The sequence below is a fragment of the Pezoporus flaviventris genome, unplaced genomic scaffold (genome assembly GCF_033815535.1).
Source record: "Pezoporus flaviventris isolate CSIRO_AGI_PZ_B2104156 unplaced genomic scaffold, CSIRO_AGI_Pfla_v1 ptg000079l, whole genome shotgun sequence".
Lineage (NCBI taxonomy): Eukaryota > Metazoa > Chordata > Aves > Psittaciformes > Psittacidae > Pezoporus > Pezoporus flaviventris.
Window position 1 is genome coordinate 7157285 of NW_026892627.1, and position 16264 is coordinate 7173548.

The 16264-nt window shown below is 43.9% G+C and overlaps 1 protein-coding gene across 4 annotated transcripts in view; it reads left to right on the plus strand.

The window, feature by feature from the left end:
• LOC133280047 (uncharacterized) overlaps positions 1-16263 on the plus strand; it is a 44161-nt gene extending 27898 nt beyond the window's left edge. The window contains exons 2-5 of one of the 4 annotated variants that reach the window (XR_009747049.1): positions 564-735; positions 3279-3379; positions 12164-12708; positions 13277-15555. The gene's annotated coding sequence lies outside the window, so the exon portion shown is untranslated. Of the gene's footprint in view, positions 1-563; positions 736-3278; positions 3380-12163; positions 12781-13276; positions 15556-15640 lie in introns of those variants that run through there. The other 3 variants (XR_009747048.1, XR_009747047.1, XR_009747046.1) reach the window with 3 other exon arrangements.
• The last annotated feature ends 1 nt before the right edge of the window (position 16264 follows it).

Sequence of the window (16264 nt, forward strand, 5' to 3'; positions counted from 1 at the left end):
GGCAGCACACAAAGGTCCCACACTGGATCTTTGGACTTGCCTAAGACCTTGCAGAGGTCAAAATCCATGGCTGTAGCTGGTCAAAATCTTTTCTTGAGACCTATGATAGAATCTCATGAAATAAACTCTAGCAGGGAATCTGTCTGCTACAGAATGCACTTCCTGATCTTACCTGGTTTGGCTTTTAAGTGTAACTTCAGCTATGAGAGCTTTTGGATTTTCTGCTGCTTGGTTTTAGTTTGGTTGCAAAATCTGCCAGAGATATTTTACTTCCTGATATATGGATTTAACCTTCATTCCACCTTGAGATAATTTATTTGTAAATGAACAGTAATCAAGCAGCCTGAAGTCATGGCTACTGTGGGATACTTCTAACATTTTGAAGATGAGTAATGCTAGGCCTAAATCCCATTTAAAGAGTACATTCATTGGAGTACTAAGATGTAAAATCATCAAAACAAAACAGCTAGTTAAGCTGGGTTTATAGTTGCTTTGCTTTCCACAAAAAGCACAAAGCAGCCACGGTGTATCAATTACCATATTAATTAATACTCTTTTTACAGGTCTTTGCAGAAGATAGATTCTGCAGCATCTGTTGCAAAGAACCGGGAAGCAGTCCGTCTTGTCTATTAACGTAAGCTGAGAAAGGAAGCCCTGTCTCATGAACCAACTCTGCTGCAGGGTCTCTGAGTCACAGGAGAGCTTTTGGAGATGCTTTGAGCCCACAGCACCATGGTGAGCCTTGTAATCCCTAACTCTGGGTTGTTCTGAAGGGGACTGGGATAACCATGTGCTTCCAGGCCTTCCTGTTAGAGCTGTGACAACATGAGAGGTTTGCTGGGATAGAAGGAGAAGACAGGAGAGGGGTGGAGGGACGAAAGGGGGAGCTTATCTGCCCTGATTTAGATATTGAACAGCTGGACTTCAAAGACTGTGTTAGTCACCCCAGGCTCCACATACAGTCAGTGGAGAGGAAAAGGGACTCAAGAGAGATATTTGTCTCCTTTCAGGACAGGAAATGCCTGTTTCTCTGCTGCATGTATGAGACATCTAGGTATCTAGCTACTTGATATGAGAAGTTAGCTGAGATAACCTCACATGGCCTATTGGTTCTATGATTCTATTGGTTCTGGCACTCTTCTGAGATGTGAGAGCCTGAGTTCTGGTGGAGTTTGTGCAAATAACTGGTCATACAGTCACTAGCAACGACAAACATGGTGTCTCCCTCCTACCTCCTGCCCAGGACAGTGCATTGTCACAGGGGGTCAGATATTGCTGAGGGAAGTGGGAGATGCGTGTCTGAGTGTCCTCCTACAGGAGAAGGAGCTTGGCCCATGTGCCACTTTCTGGAGAGTGCTTTTACTATTAAGCCACTGCCTAAATGTGGGAACCACATCCTCTGCATTCCCTGCTCTGTCTGCAAGCAGCAGTGACTACCGTTACCTTTCATAAGGAGGAAGGCTCTACCATTGAGGTCTTGCCATGCCCTAGAAGCCTTGACAGACTGATTGCTTTAGGGGTTTTAGGCTGAAGAGCAATTTCAGAGGCCCAGATGGACTTGGAAGTGACCTCGGTGCTGAACTTTTCGGGCTTGTCAGGCCTAAGGCTCTACCTAGGCAGGACCATAAAACATCAAAGGTAAAGAGATGCCCCTTCACTCATCCATACCTAACATCTATGCAAAGCAAACCTGACATCCCTCACACAAGGGTATCAACCCAAGCTCTTGCTGGCCTTCCCCTGGTTTCCTGACAACCCTTGGATGATCCATGGTAGATCACAGGGGTGAGGCACCAGCTGAGGTGCTCTCGGTGATGGCTACTCTAGGGCACTAGGTTTTTAACAAAGCTTTGCAGCATGCCACCACAAAAGGCAGAAGGCTGTGCTGCGGGCCGGTGGGAGGGAAAGCAGGAGGTGGAGGAACAACTCAACACGTTACAGCCAGAGAAAAGGATTCTGCATGAGGGATTATGGAACTTTTGATATGTCCTATATATCACGATCCAATATGAGGGAGCGAGTGCTATGCCATGTCAGCAGTGCTTACTTTAGACAGTTGTTAAATGACATCCTTGTCTTTTGAGAGGTTCACCAAGTCCGTGTCTCCTACATCCTCATGAAGCAGCTCCTTAGATAATGCCTGCTGCACAGCACCAGTATTTGTGCCCAGACTGTGGCATGGGAAGTGACCCTTACATCCTGCTTCAGCTCCTTGCAGAAGCAGCGAGGCTGGCGGATGAGCCCTTCACCCTGCTGCAGACCAGCACCCATTTGGACATGGTTTATATTTAATTGCACCTTATGAATAGGAATCCTCATCGTTTGGGAAGCAAAATCCTTTGGTGCTGTAACCAGACTAAACCCATCTTTGCTGGCTGTACGGCTCCTGATGGCTTTTCCACGTTTCACATGGGACCGGGCTCTCAAATGCTTTTTTGCAAACCTGACCAACTCCCTCCAGTGTCTGGTGCGGTTTGCCTTCCCACTGATGCTTTCCTTGTTCCAAATGAACTCCACACCTTGATTTATTTATTACTTTGTGTTTGTTTGCTTCAGCAGAGGGACAGGTGAGGGCAAAGCGCCTCACGTGCACCCAGGCAGCCCTTGCAGGGGTTTGGCACCTCGCACGGCAATGAGCACATGCAGGTAGAATGCTATCCCACAGCTCCTGCTGCGCGCTCGGCAGTGCGCTCTCTGCTGAAGCCCAAAGTTGAGCGAAAAGCAGCTGGTTAAGGTGGAATCTGAAAATTAGTCATAAGATAAACAGGTTGCAGCATTAAGCTCTCTCCAAGGGGAAGGCAGTGCTCAGCATATGTTCTTACTTTGGAAGATATTAAAAAAGAAGAGGCTTTAATGGACCCTTCACTGGCTTATGCTAGTGGAGCCGTTAGTTAATTAAATAACTATATGTGAATGGCATCCATTGGGAAGGAGCCTCACAGCTTCCAGATGCCAGTTATTGGCCCCATTACGGGCCTGAAACTATTACAGTAAATCATTACATGCTCCAAGATGAACTGGCACATGGTTGCTGGGAGGAAGGATGGAGCTATTCTCACTTGTGCCATTTTGTGCCAGTTTTTATCCAGCAAGATTAATTAGTACTTTTAGACATGCGAGTCAGAGCTATAAAATATTAAAGGATGTTCCATCAATGGAGTGGAGATATGCTTAAGCAGGGCTTTTAAAACTTTTGGATGTTGATGGATAGATGGGAGTTGGAAGACTGTTGGAAGACAGTGAGCAACATCTGATTTTGAATTTTTCCTTAAAAAAAGGTCAGATTTATAGCTAGTGGGACTGCACACAGTCTCCATTGCGTGCTGCGGGAATACTCAGAGGAGGACATTAAAGTTTATCACCGAGGTTCAGGTGCCAGGTAAGCAAACAGTTTCTTAGGCCAAAACCAATCATTTAAGGCAGTTATTCCAAATGCAAAATCAACCAGAAAGTATTAAATAACCTTTTAGCCTGGATCCCCTGCCGGGAGGGGAACATTTCCTGACACTGGATGGCAGCCCAGAATCTATGATCTGGCCTAGAAATGGTGCTTTTTTTTCTTTTTCCCCTTTTTTAATTAATAAGCTATAAATTTTCACCCCAAATGACCACTGTCGACATTTCTGTCTTTTTAGGCTATGAGAGATAAAGCCACTGAGTCACCTACATCATCCCTTGCTCCGACAGGCAGTCCTTTGAAACTCCTCTTGCCTGCTCGGCCTGGTTTGAGCCCAAAAGCTGAGTACTGAAGAGGCACTCCAGGGACTGTTTATACAGCTTACCCAATAATTAGTTCTTAGAGACATTAATCCATGGGGAGACGCTTCCTCTGAGAGAGAACTCCACAGCTGCATGGGGCAGGCCAAACACATGGGCCCGTAGGTTTTACAGAACCATCAGACAGAGGTTGGGAGGAGCAGAGCTGAGGGGATTCATGTTGACATCTTTGTGCTCCAAGCCCCCATGCAGGCTCACCTGAGCACACCAGTTTGAGTGCGGTGAAGAGGGAGCTGCAGAGGTGCCTTTGGTGATGCTGATAACCAAAGGTAGCTCTTGCAACAATCTGTTTGCCCAGAAGGATAGGTGAGATCTCCCATGGCTCAGTGGGAAAGCTCTGGCACAAAGAACCTCTGCATACGCCCCTGGGACATGAACCAGGGGTTGGCAGAGGGGTGCAAGTGAACTGCTTGCATCCAGGTCAGGCCAAGTGCTTGGAGGACAACATCCCTCTCCTATGCCATGGTGTAGGGAACACAGTGCAGACCACAATCCAGCACCATTTCACCATGGGTAGAAAAATTAGGTCTTTATTGCTTGTGAGGGGTCACAAGAGAATTGATATCTCAGGCAAACCAGTCTTTCTTACCTTGCTGCTTCTCCTGAAGCAAAGGCAAGGCCACAGTCAGAACCGCATTCACACAAATGCCACTGGGAAGTGTAACTTACTTATTCTATGAGAAATGCATGAGTAAGAGTTTGCTGACTAACCCTTGGTTACAGGAAATAAATTGATTTATTACATGAGCATGACAAATTAAGGCACTGGTCTTGCAAGTTGAGCTGCGTGAGCTGATCTCTGTGTCCACGTGGCTCTGATGGGGCCCAATGAGGCTGAGAATGGAGAGTTGCAGTTGCCAAACCAGCACTATAGCTGGCTTAGTAGCAAAAGGTTGGGAAGTTTGTGTTTATGCTTTTCTGACACGCCTGAGATTGGGTGGGAGCCATGGGGCCTACGGCTCTTGGACATGGACAACATGGGACAGCTGCTTTGTCAGCAGGGCAGCCTTCCCCAGAGTGTGCGCTGGTAAGAAAGCACCAACTTTCCTGGTTTTAACCTAAAACAAATTGCTTTTGGGACGTTGGAGCTGATGAGGGGAGTGGCACTATGTGTCCAACACAAACAAAAACCCAGCCGAGCCAAGAGCCGCCCGGTGCTTGTCTCCCATTCCCTGGCTGTAACCACAAGAGACTCCTCTTGGCTTGTGTGAGAGTGGGAGGGAATGCAATCACTGAGGAAAAAATGCTGTTTCTACTTGGTAGTTTAACGTTACGTAGGCAGCAGTTGTGCTTTTCTACTGAGCTTACTTCTCTACTCTGTTGAGTCTAAGACTGGCCCAGCCTTGCAATAGAGAAAATGAGACTGGGATAGGAAAAATGCAGCTACCTTTTTACCTGTGACACAGATTATTATATTTTGTTTTTTTTTTTTTCTGAGTGGAACACTTATACCAAAAGATTAGTGTGCTGTTAGGCCATCCACATGATGACTGATGTTTGATGTGACAAGTGACTGGGCCATGAAGAATACAGGGGAGTGACAAGAGAAGATGTCTAGGTCATGGATTTTGATCCAGAACAAAGTTGGAATGGGTGCAGGTCATCCCAGTCTGGTAACAGGACACTCTGTGCTGTGAGCCCATCCATGGGCACCACCACAAACCTCTGAATCACAATGTGGGACCACAGCAACTGCCAGCACGGCCCACCTTCCTGCTCCAGTCATCATCAACTGGATCTGTCTGTGCTCGCGCCTTCCTACTCACCACAGTCATGTTTTCATGCCCCATGTTCTGAGCATTTTGGGAAAGAAGTAGGAAAAAGAAAGACAGCCATGTATGATGGTTGTAAAAGTCAATGGTGGATTTTGAGCTTCCAGATGGAGGAACAATGGACTGGTGTTAGAAATCTGGTTGTGTTATGTGTGTTCTGGCAGACACAGGTGAAGAAAAGCTTTAGGTATAGTTGCAAAGTCCAGTTTGACTTTATAAAGAGGTGTGAACACCCTTAACTTTAAAGATATAAATTTTCCCATTGACTCCCTTTGAACTATTCATGCATTAAACATACACATGAGCCTTTCTAGAAATAGGGAGTACAAATGAGACTACCAAAATAGTTAACCAGAAATACTTCCTGTACAATGAAATAGGAAATTTTACAAGGGGTGTGCACAGAGCAGCTCTCAGGAGCAGATAAAATCTAGGCTGCATTGTTAAATGTCAGGCATTGTTGGTGATGTATGAGAGGGTATTTCCAGCTACCTCTAGTGCAGACTGGAGTGGGTTTGCATTCGTTATGTTGATTAAGCAATTTACTGGAATTTAGCATGTGGTGGATTGGCAGGAGGCGTCTTGAACTTGGGGTGCACGGCTGAGATCTGTCTATTGCGCTGACAAACCTGAGTTGTGCCAGCAGAGCAGCACGCTCGGCAATGCTCTGTCAGTGGCTTCTGTGCAAAGTCAAACTCAAACAATGCCACCAGGGCCTGACAAAGGGAACTGATAAAAATGAACTGGAAAAAGATCTGTATTAGGCAGTCTGTTGTAGGCAAGATATCCACAGTCTGGTGATAAGTAACGAGTTAATCATTCAAGGAGTAGCTTAGCTTCTCACTAGCAAGACCTGTATTAGTTATTAGCCTCTAATTATGTATATACATATATATATTCACAGGGGAAATGTTTCTATTTTTATTGTCTGCATCCATTTCTTCACATTGTTTCAAGTCTGTTTTTCTTGATAGGTTTATTGTTTTCTGTCTGCTGTAGTCATTAGCATTTAAGGCTGTAGATGGTTCTGGAGTTACCGTGGCCTGTTTGTGAATGTTAGCTACACAGACATCTAGCAAATATGCAATAGTGTCACCCAGCTAACAGACAGCACTACAGAACCTATTCTGTGGCCACTTGTTGCAAAGCTGCACTATACCGAAGCCTTTTAGAGTTCTGTTTGCTAAAATTGTCTTAAACAGACCTTTAAGCTCTGCTGTTTGGTGGCAGAAGTTTTGGCAAGCTGCATTTTAAACTATCTTCTGTGTTTCCTTTCCTGCATTAAAAATAGATACTTGAACAAGGCATCAGCTGTACCTCTACAAAAAGGTAGTACTTAAGTGCTAGAAAAGGTAAGTACTCCTTGTACAGGAGTACTTAAGGCTTTTACACAGCTGCATAGGACTGGGGGGAGGGTTGGTTCTGTGTATCAAAACCACTCTGACCTCTCTTTCCTTTTGTATTCAAAACCTAACACCACCTGACCCAGGATTATCAGGATCTGCTTTTAAGTATCAAGACCAATAAACTAGTGAGAAGGAGACAAAGCAAGTCCAAAATGAGACGAGGCTCCAAGCCTCTACTCCAGTATCTACTTGTATTTATTCTGGTTTACAGTGGGCTTCTTTCAGCAAGAGGAGATTCACTGCCCTGAGCTTCTGCTCACAGCTTCAGAGAGGGAGGAAATCTGGGGCAGGAGGCCACAGTGTAAGAAAATGTACCTTGCATTCAGTTTTCATGACACATGGCCAGAGCTGAAAGGTTTCCCTATTCCCTTTGAATGTTCTGTTTTGAATCGTGATGGCTTTGCAAGATGAAATGCCTTCAGTCCTATCTGTGTGTTGCTGTTGTTCACAAGAATCCTAGAAGCAGATAAATGCATGGCTTAGTCTGTTGATGAATTAAAACTTAGCTTTAGTACATCCTACCCCATAATTGTACTGAATGGTTTTTTGAAGGAGAGTCTGAAAACCTACTGGGTTCCCAAAAATAATGGGTTTGGCTTCAAATAAATGGCAGGACAACAGTGACACTGAAATGCTCCAGAGCAGAGATTAGCCAGGCATCAACTCTGAACACTGGGAACCCAGCACATTTTGAACTTTTACATTGGTATTTGGTGATTTCTTATCCTAACAGCACTTCCATTTGTGTTACCTTTATTTTCCTAGAAGCTAGACCTTGCTCCCAGAGAAAACAGGTTCTGGGATCAAAAGACCTAGGAATTGGTTTCCATCTTCAGGCTCTAACGCAGCCGTGATGTATATGTAAGAGTGCAAATTCAGAAGGAGTAGTTCAAAGTTTTACTCTTGGGTTTCAGACACTGCAGAATTCCTCTTTATATCCACTGTGTTCATTTAAATACCTCTGTCTGTAGCTCCACCTGCACTGTCTTCTGGTACCCCCTCCTCCCATTGCCCATGATATATCAGATCAATCCATAAGTGGAACAGCACTGCTGTGTAATGCGCAGTCCAAACTGCAGTATGGCTTCAGTCCAGAAAATAAACCCAGAGACTGTACCCCTTCCTTGCCTTTTGCCTCTTAGGTCTCCTGTGGGTAGGATACCACACACACTGTATGACTTAGCAGAAAAGGAAGTGTTGGGAAATTTTGTTTCCTGGAAGAGATATTAGTAGTTGCAATAAACCCCAAACACACAGAAAGAAAAGCCTGCTTTGAAATCTCAACACTCTGTTATGCTGCTTTAACTTGTTAACATTCATTTCCAATTAACATTCACTTCCAATACTTAAAGGGGCCAAAAAGAAAGCTGAGGAGGGATGGTTATACAATGGCATGTAAGGGTAGGACAAGAGGGGGGTGGCTTTGAGCTGAAAGATTAGACATTAGGAAGAAGGTCTTCCCTGTGAGGGTGGTGAGGCGCTGGCACAGGTTGCCCAGAGAAGCTGTGGCTGCCCCATCCCTTGCAGTGTTCTAGGCCAGGTTGGACAGGGCTTGGAGCAACCTGGTCTCATGGAAGGTGTTCTTTTCCCAAGTGTTTATCAGCCAGCAGTGTCTTTGGAAAGCTGAGCTGATCATGGGTACTCTCTGGCAGGCACTGGGCCTGTCTCCAGCCAGCACTGGCTGCTGTTTTAGTTAACCACACCTGTGGGAGCGAAGGAGAAAGTTCAGCCAGTTGTTAAGATGCTTACGGCATCCCGCAGGACATTTCCACATCAACAGCTGTGCTAGCAAATCCTTTTGTGCGTCTGCTCCGAGAGACAGGGATGTTTAAGTTAATTATCTTCAGCCAGGGACTTTGAGTTTAATACACTGAGAGCACTCCTGCAGGCTGCATCAATCAATGGGAAGGGTTGTGTGGCATCAGCCTGCAAGGTTTGGTGTGAACAAGACAGCAGAATAATCATATTTTGAACACATCCATGGATTTTAAAGACAGTGAGCCCTTTCCTTTAAGTGCATGGGCTATTCAAAGCTCTGCTGGCTTCTGTAGCTTCACTGACTATGCAACTGGTCTGTATCATTTGCTTAGGGTATTCATAGATTTTATTAATAGCATCATTTTCATGGGTGAAATGATCATGGGTGAAAGTAGGAACACCTGTACAACTTCACAAAATGGGACTTCCTTGTCAGAAAAGTACCTCTGATATATATAGTGATCTAAGTGCAAACAGTGGCATTAGCCTCGCTGCAGAATCACAATGTTAAGGTATGAGGGAAAGTTCAGTCATGACATTGCAAGCAAAAACTCCCCACCATGGGGCAAGACTGCCCAGCAGCCATGGGGACAGAATAGCTTCCCACCAGTCTTCAGCTTGTCAGAATGGCTTGAACTCTCTCCCACCTTTGGCTGGAAGGAGCCATGAGAGGAGCTTGGAGTGGCAATGAGCTGTTCCCACCAGGACATGCAGGAGCAGACCTGCACCTCTGGTGGTATGTCCTCTCCAGCCAGGTTTTCTTTGTCGTGGTGGCCACTGGCTGTTCCTGCAACCTCCTGACCATTTTGGAGTCTGCCGTTTCTAGTGAAGCCATTCCTCTCCATTGTGGGCATTTTTCACAGGCTCTTGAGTGAAACAGAGCCCTTTGCCTGCCAACTTCTGCTGACCATATGGCTTTCCTTTTTCCCATGCTTTAGTAAAGCCGTGAGAGGCTCCCCAAACAGCCTCCCTCTTCCTTGCGCTTCCCCCTCTCACTTCCTCACTCAGTCTGGGCAGTAGTTAACTCCCCAGTTCTGGACGGTTTGGCCGTGTGAGTTGATAGCTTTGCAGGCTGAGAAATTACTAAGCTCTTACATTATTCAGCTTTGCAACAGGCAATTTTTATTAAATACTTTTCACAGTTTTATACCTCAGAGCCTCTTCTCACTTGGGGCACAGCTCTGCCTTGGAGACTTTCTCCCAGCTGCCCTTCCATGGATTCTGGACCTGGAGAGGAAACCTCCGCCATTTCAGGGGTGGCTTCAGGTGCCCAGGACAAGCCGGGCTATTCCTCCACTGCGCTGCTTTCCACAGCAGTGAGGCAGGATGTGACCAGCCACAGATTAACTGTGTGGAGAACCTGCTGAAGACATACATGCCATCATACCTACCCTGCTGCAGGCAGGACGTTGGCCAGAGGGCATGACCCCATCCATGAACCCAAATCGCAAAGGCATGCTGCTTTTCGAGGAGGGATAAGGCAAGCCCAGCAGGTGATGTACTGCTGGAAGTCAGCAGAGCAACACCTCTGGATGCTGTGCAGCTGGAATGGCACAACTGCCACTGTGCAAAGCAGAGAGAGGCTTCTCCTGACCTTATAATGTTGAGGACACGCTAGAGTAATTTCTGTACCTAAAAATACTGTTTTTAACAACTCTGAAGCTGCTTTTGACTTGCAAAATATTAGCAGTTTTGCAAGTCAAAAGCAGCTTCAGAGCTGTTAAAACTGCCTGAGATTTTACTGAGCAGAAACCAGCCTGCCTTGACAAGATCTCCGCTAACGTACACCGATTTTCTAAACCCCTTCATTGCACTGTCCAAATATGGCATGGATTTGTTACATAACTGTGGGATAATACCTGGAGTTGTGCACTTCTGTGAAAAAGGATTCTTCAGGGAAAACACAGTGCAAGAGATTGGGGTTCAGCTGGGGGCTCAGCAGTGGTGCTACTGGAGCGCTCACTGAGGGCAGAGGATGGGTTTGCAGTTGGAAGTCTGGCTGTTCAGAGGGTGTGGGCTTGCTATTGCATTTTCACTGACCGGTGACATCATGTCAGATATGGAAGATGGTTAAAGTTGGAAAGTGTGGCTCAGGTCTGCTCCAGCTGATGATGCCCAAAACACACAGTGTCCCTCATGCCCAGTAAAGGCAAATGTGATGATGTTCACTGATCGCTGCTGTTCGTTCATGGAGATGGACACTGGGAGTCTATGGAGATGTTGGGCTGGAGACAGAACCATCAGTGATGGAGTTCGCAAAAGGCTTGAGATTCACTTCAGAGATAATACTGCCCACCATAGCATGGTCTTCTCTCTCAGCAGTATGGTAAAGTATGAAAGTATGCACATAGATTCTAAGTCAAAAATCCTATTCATCCCTTCACAATATGAGCAGTTGGTGAGGAAGATGTGGAGTCTGTTCCTTGGCCTTCACCAAGCCACCTTTCAGGCCTTGACAGCTATCAGCCAGTACCAGGAACCTCATGGCCTTGCTTGGCCTTTCTATAGCAGCAGCCTAAGAATCTTGTACTTCTTATACTCAAAACCCCCAGGATTTCTTATCTTCCTTATCTCCCCCCAGGGCTAGGAGGTCTTAGCACAGGCCTGGCTTCATGTATGAGAAAGAAGCCTGGCAAATGGTTTAAAGTAAAAACTATAGTGGTTGTGCCAACTCCTGCAGGATGAGTGCCAAGATCCAGAACATGGCTGTTCCCCAGCATTTGGCAAGGCGGTGACATCTTGTCACTGCTGTCCTCAAGCACTGTGGCCCACACAGGTACACCAACCAGTTGGTTGGGGTAGGATGCAAAGCAGTGCGGGAAAGCAGAGGGAAGACTGCCAACCTTTTCCCAAGGAAAGTCACAGCCATGTTTCTTCAAAAGCATCTACTCCAATGTGACATTACTCCCGATTGCATATAGAATGAAGTCTCCAAAGTTATTTCCCACTTACACTGATGTGCCACATGGGTTCAGTCTTCTGTATTCAGGTCTCTCCCAGTCTATGCTGATCATAAAGAGTGTACACATAAACTCTCAGCAAAGGAGAAAACTACCCAATTCCAGTAAAGCACATGCCTGACACAGAAAGCTGTGAGTGCTCTTGGAGCTAAGTGATGACTCTTGGGAAGGCGCCTAGAGCTGGAAGGGAGAGAAAAAAGAAAACAACATAAGAAAAGGAAGTTTGTTTTTACATTTAATTCCTCCTGGGTTCAGAGAAGCAGGGTTTTATATCTTCATTATAAATAAGCTATATAGCGTCTACATAGTGTTAACCATCACCAGTTTCATCTTTTGGTGGGAAGAACCTACAGGTCAGCTATGACCAACTTTATATTTGAAAGTATTACCATGCTAGCTAGACATGTTAGTGAACAGTTCTAGAGTCCTTTTGTCATACCATAGGTTAGTCATCGCTCAGTGCCATTCTCCTGTCTTCTTTTATGCGCAGGGATGGCCAAATCTTTTCTTTCAGAGACTGCTGCAGGGCATGAGAGTTTTCTACCCTGAAGATCCTGCAGATGCATGGTACTGATGCTCCTTTCTGTCTGGAAATTTTCTCCACTGCCAAAGCCTCAAGGTATTCCAGGTTCTTCCAGTTTCCCCTTCTTTACAAAATGCCCAAGTCTCACACTGCTGCATAGCTGTTGGAAACATTAATACTATCTGCAGCTTTTATGCAGGTGACTATTCACTGCAACATCCTATACAAGTTCAAGTTTGGTGGCATGGCTTTCTCCTGAAATGGGTATTAAGTTTGGCATAAGGTTTGCTGATTGCAAAATGGTGTTGGCCACTGCCATGCTATGATAGCTGCATATCAGAAATACATTTGAATAAAGAGGTTCAAGAGACAATTATTAGAGCAGCCACAGAAAATAACTAAACTGTCATGTTCCTCTTCAGGACATGGTCTAAGCTTTATGGCCAGCAGCCATCCAAATAGTGTTGTCGTCTGCCTTTGTCCATTAGCCTCCAGTAAAAACACAACTGCAGGTATGTTTCCAGATGAGAACCTTTATCTTCTGCCATTTCCAAGCTCTATGGAAAATTAACTGCCTGGAATCAGTTATGTAAGAAAAAGGAAATTTGAATTTTTGTATGCAAGTACAAACTTAAACCAAGCAAACCATTATTTGTATTTTATTTGCTCTATAAAAAGGTCTAGGAATAGAAAGAACTTTGTGCTGAATATAAAAATGGCATTTTCCTTCCAGATGTCCATAGAAATACTGGTTTAATTTGAAAATAAATTTAAAACCTTAATTTTGTTTTGCTGAAAAGCTCTCTCATTATAAAAAGGATGAGGAAAAAAGGGCGAACTAGTTTCTCTTTGTTTCAAGCTCACTGCTTTAAATCCAACAGTGAAGCAACAAACAAAAATTCTAAGGAATGTGAAAAGTTCCTATGCCTATAAAAAGTTGCAATAATACAACACCGAGCTGCAGAACAATGATACTGACATGAAACGATTTTCATTTCTAAGAAATACCGGGAGAAATGGGAGCTGAGGAATACATGTGCTCTAGCCTCATACCTAATGACATGCATTTATATTTTGCAGGGCTGATTTCCAGTGGCACAGACCTACTAACCCAAAAGGTGCTTACTCCCTGGAAGACTGAGCTGCGGCAGCACAGGTTGCTCCAGGTTAGACAGCGGGCTGGAGGCTGAGCGGTAACTTAGGTCTAGGTGAGAGAGGAGAATATGGATTTAATGCTATAAACTACATATAATGCTACATTTAATATACTGTTCCTGTTCTCACAAGGAGAAACTGCATTCTCCATTAACTGCAATTTTTACATAGTTTTAATAAAGATAATTCACCATTTAAAAAAATGGTAAAAAAAACATTTTTAATATCCACAGTTCATTAAGGTATGAACAAAATTGCTGCTTCCCAGACTCTTTATCACTGCATCTTTCTTAGACTTGTATCCTCAAGGTTCATTTTTCTAAATGGCATAATTTTAGCAGAAAGTAAGGTCAGTGCACTCCCGGATTGCACACTGCCTATCCCTCCTGCAAATGTACAGGTATATGGAGATGCTCAGCACCTCTGAAAGCCAGGCTTGCGATGCTGCTAAAGTAAACGTGCAGAGCATGAATACTGCAATTACCAGAGAATTCAAAAAAAGTAAATCTGTTTTTTTTCAAAGTATAATAAAACTGGAAAATTAAAAAAATTCCTGAGGTGCTCTTTTTGATCAATTATAACTTTGGCTTCATTTCCATTTAGGCATTTCTTTTATTGTACAATGCAAAATATCAACTACATTGTGAGTGACATAAAAGCTTTTTTTCCAGACAGGAATGCCAGAACACTTCCATTGTTTTGGGTTTTTTTTTCAAACACATTTTTTAGTAAATACAATTTTACAAAGCAGTTAATCTCAGTAGCGCTAAATTCTCCAATAGAAAAGGGGACTGACTTTTTTTTTTGTAATAGAAATTATATAGTCTGGAAATTTTCACATTTAAAAGTTTTATAGTTCTATTTAAATCTTTCCTCTTTTCTTTTTACCAAAAAAAATCATGTAAGCCCTTTATAATTAATCTGAATGGAAGTGTCTCCTCATGTAAAAACCTCTCCCTTGGGTCCAGTCTAGGAATGGTTAAGTTGTATGTTTTAATGCATTTGCGCACTTATAGAAGTTCTGAAATAAAGTAAGTATTGGTGTTGATGGAAGAGAAAGCACAAATGAAGTGACAGTCTATAAAGTTATCACCTCTGCAGAGATGGTGAAAAGGCAAACTTTGCTCATGTGTCACAGTAAAAGAAGTGACAGCATGAGGAAGCATTCAGATGGAAGGTTTAAAATGAGAGGGGAAGAAAAAAAGGAAGTTTTCCCACAGAAAAATAATTAAACTGAACTCATCGTGAAAAAACACGGTGGAACCCAAGAGAGAGAGTTAAAAATGGATTGGATGAATTCATTGAAGATAGGTCTGATCAACATCCATCAAACACAGGTCTGACCACAGCTCTGCTTAGGAGCAACCCGAGCCCCATCCTCAGGGAGGCCATGCCACTGAAAACCAATGTGTCTCACACTCCTTCCCAAAACTTTGGTATTTGCTGCTGTCGGTGGTGGGACAATCACTGCCTGTGCAGAAATCCAGCCAAATCATAGAGATGCCACATTCTGTGAATGACAGTACAGATACATGTTCCTAGCTCTACATACAGAGGTCTGGGTATGCACGCTGAGATACACACAGCTGGGAACCCACATGTATGTTCAGCTTGAAAAAGCTGGCTTCAGAAGTTAGGAAATTAAAAGGTGTCTCACAACAGAGTTTTTTAGGCATCCTCCTCAAAAAGATACTATGCTAGATACCTCTTCTTAATATGCATTTTTGTTAACAATCTCTTCAATCTAAACTATGAAACAAGCTGTGCAACATGACTGAACGAATATTGCTGTGAGAAATATTTTCCCCCTTGTTTGAGTAATTTAAATTTGTAAGCTAATGTAAGTTTTTGTATTAAATAATGTACTGTGTGCAATTTTCTTTCTTGTAAAGCACTTTGAAGCTTTCAAAGGGCACTCTAGGTTAATAAATAATACGCTATTCTTTGCCAGAACTGTAGGGCATTTCCCATAAGTTCTGAATCTTCTTTGCCAGAATTGCAACATGTTGCATGCCAAATCCTGCACACAAATGTTCTACATGTGGCAAATACATATTGGTGAAGACCAGAGGCATGGCATTCCTGGATTTCTTAGAGAGAGTGGGAGAAGAGAAAGAAGTGGGAAGAAATAATGAGGGAGGGCAGAGAAAGAAAACACAAACATATGTCTGTGCATACATCTAAAGAAACCAACAAAAACCAACCCCCCCGCACCCAGAACAACCCATAACCCACATGCCATTATTTTCAAAGCCTAAACTGTTTGCTGCATGCAGCACAATCTCACAGGTACCCAGAGCTGTGTCTTTAGTTTTCCTTCATGGCTCCTGAAGGCAATCAGGCCTCCATTTTTATGATCACTGTAAATTCTTCAGACCCAGAGGTTTGTAAGGGTCAAAACACCTGCAATCCTCACTTCTCCAAGCACACGCTAACACAGAGAGGCTGAGAGACTGGGGAAGCATGGTCAAGGTCACCACTGTTTAACAGGCTGTGAAAATGAATCCTCTTCTTCAGGCAAAGTTGTGAATGCATTTCATATGTCCCAGGCTACCGGGAATAAACCTAGACCAGGATGTCTAAACAGTGAACACTCACCTTTTTGCATTCTCCTCCATGGACAACAAGGCTACTAGTTCTGTAGTTTGGAAAAGTAGTATAAAGCAGTAAGACCCAGAAATGAAGTCAGTGCATTTGGCCACGTAATACATAGGTTAGATTACTGAAGGATCCTAGGAGTTCAGAATGTCTTTGATTATGATTTTCTTGATTTAATCTCTTCATTCATTAAGTACAAACAAGTAATTTCAACATTCCTCGCTAGTTTGGACTGAATGTATACAGTACTTCAAACAGATTAACATTTCCTGCCCTGCACCGAATTAAAATCTTGTGACAGAATGGTGACAAAAC